The sequence below is a fragment of the Manis pentadactyla genome, chromosome 8 (genome assembly GCF_030020395.1).
Source record: "Manis pentadactyla isolate mManPen7 chromosome 8, mManPen7.hap1, whole genome shotgun sequence".
NCBI classification, from domain to species: Eukaryota; Metazoa; Chordata; class Mammalia; order Pholidota; family Manidae; genus Manis; species Manis pentadactyla.
This window is the reverse complement of record NC_080026.1, coordinates 5,368,485-5,370,602: the sequence shown is the minus strand read 5'-3', so window position 1 is coordinate 5,370,602 and position 2,118 is coordinate 5,368,485. Positions and strand designations below refer to the sequence as shown.

At 60.9% G+C, this 2,118-nt stretch overlaps 1 protein-coding gene across 4 annotated transcripts in view; it reads left to right on the top strand.

Moving 5' to 3' along the window:
• Positions 1 to 982: 982 nt before the first annotated feature.
• Positions 983 to 2,118, top strand: part of PLEKHB2 (pleckstrin homology domain containing B2) — a 36,658-nt gene continuing 35,522 nt past the window's right edge. Inside the window, exon 1 of one of the 4 annotated variants that reach the window (XM_036883993.2) lies at positions 983 to 1,139. The gene's annotated coding sequence lies outside the window, so the exon portion shown is untranslated. Of the gene's footprint in view, positions 1,140 to 1,301; positions 1,607 to 2,118 lie in introns of those variants that run through there. The other 3 variants (XM_036883991.2, XM_057505453.1, XM_036883992.2) reach the window with 3 other exon arrangements.

Here is a 2,118-nt window from a genome sequence, read left to right as displayed (position 1 = left end):
ACGTGACACGGCGGGGTGGCCGCTGGGGGCTGGCGGGCGCGTTCCCGCCAGCGTCCGCGAGGCCCCGGATGGAGGCGACGGAGGCGCGCGGCGGGGTTCTGGGTCCCGGGACCGAGAACGTTTCCGCCAACCTTGCTGAGCAGCCCTGCTGCGGGGACGGTTTTCCCATGCAGAACACCACGTTACACCTGAGTTCCTCAGTCGTTCCTTGTATTTTACGACTTTGATGGTTTTGCGGAGTATTGGGTGAGGTATTCTGCGGAATATCCCTCAACAGGGTTTGTCTGATGTTTCTCATGGTTCCAATGGGGCTATGCCCCCCTTGGGAGGAAGGCAGGTGACATTTTCATCACATCTTTTCAAGGGCAAATACTCTCTACATGACCTGACGGTCGGTGTTAACCTGGATCACATGGTCGAGCAGCGCTTGTCGGTTTCCACCGTGAAGTGGTTTTCCCCTTCCCACTGAGCCTGGGAGGAGCTCACTGTGCACAGCCCACACTGGGGTGCGTGGGTGGAGACGGGGACCCCTCTGGAAGGGTTGTGATTGGTTAGAATCCCCCTGAAAGGAAGACTAGTCTCTTCTCCCTGTTGATTAAATCACTGATCACAGCAGAGGGACTCTTACATATTTATTACACACTCCAGTAGTATGTGATTTATTTTGTGGCCCACGTCGGTCCAGGCCTGGCCATCGCGGCTCCTTCAGGCCGACTCGCGTGCCCTATGACGCACTCCCCCAACTCCCCACCACCCCGCTTTTTACATTTTGCGCCTTCCACACTTCTGGCGCTGCGATGCTGCCCAGTTCTAGAGGGGCTCGCTTGCTTAAGCGGTCTGGCTGTGATAATCCGAGGGTGGCACCGCACAGCAGGCTGGGGCGCGAGCGGGGCGTCTCCAGCGGCCGTTTAGCAGAGCGGCGGCAGCCGCCACCCCGCCACCCCGCCCAGCCGCCCAGCCGCCCGCCCCACTACAATTCCCGGCGTGCCCCACGCCGGACGGGACAGGCGCATGCGCCGGACTGTGTCGCGAGCGGCGGCCAGGACGCAAGCGCGGCCAGTCGGACCGAGGAACCCCGCGGCGTCCTTGCGGTCTTTTCCTACTTCCGTGAGCGGCGGTGGCGGTCGTAGTGTTATCAGGTGACTCCCCCCTTCCGCTCCAGGCCCACTCAGCCTGCACTCCCTCCCCTCCCTAGTCTTGGGGTCGGAGCCTCTCCTGCAGACGCTCAGCCTGTGTCCCTCCGAGAGGACCCCTACCTCGCCCTGCCCACTGCGCAGTGTCGGCCGTTCCGGAGCCTCCCCTGAGCCGCTCGGTCCTCGCCCCTCCCCTTCGCCGGGCCCGCGAGCCCCCGGGGCTGCCCGGACCGAACCCGTCCGAGGGAACACCCGGCTCGCGCCTTTTCCCGCCCCCGGGTCCAGAGAGCCTCTGGAGCCGCCCGGCCCGCGCCCCCGGGCCCTGCCCCCGGAGAGCTGGTGCGACCGCCTCTCCCTCAGCGCTCTCCGCGGGCCCGAGGCCGCACCCTCCGCCGAGTCCGGGACGCGTTCAGGCTCTGCCCTCGCTGGGAACGACCCCGTCTGCGCCCACCGGCACCTGGCTTTGTGCCTCCGTAGGTTTGGGTGCAGGATTGTGCGTTCCTTTGAATGTCTTTGTTCACCTTTGATTCTCGTCCAAGCAAATTGGGAACGCCGGAGGTCACGGGTTTTTATTTCGCCTCTCTTTAAGAGTTCGTTGTTATCTCAAAAGTAGAGTAATTTACACAGAAGAGGTTTTATAATGAGCGAATAAAGTTCCAGTTTTTCATGGTGGGTGGAGGGAAGGAATGAGGTGGGACGGTCACGTTGTCAAAACTTGGAGGGGAACGTGGTGAATTTCAGACGCCACCGACCTTGGCCCCGAAGAACCAATTTTCAGAGCAGGGCAGGGTGGAGCCACTGCCCGAGGGAGGAGCCCTTATTTGTAAAAGGAGGAAAGTTCTTGGGTCTTGTTTTCGAGGAAACTCTGGCAATTGCAGGAAGTGGCTTGTCTGAAATTCCGTGGAGCTCTGGGACCCGAGCTGGGACTGTTACTGCAATATTTGTCCAACAAATCAGTGACCAAAATATCTGTGTATGTGTACCT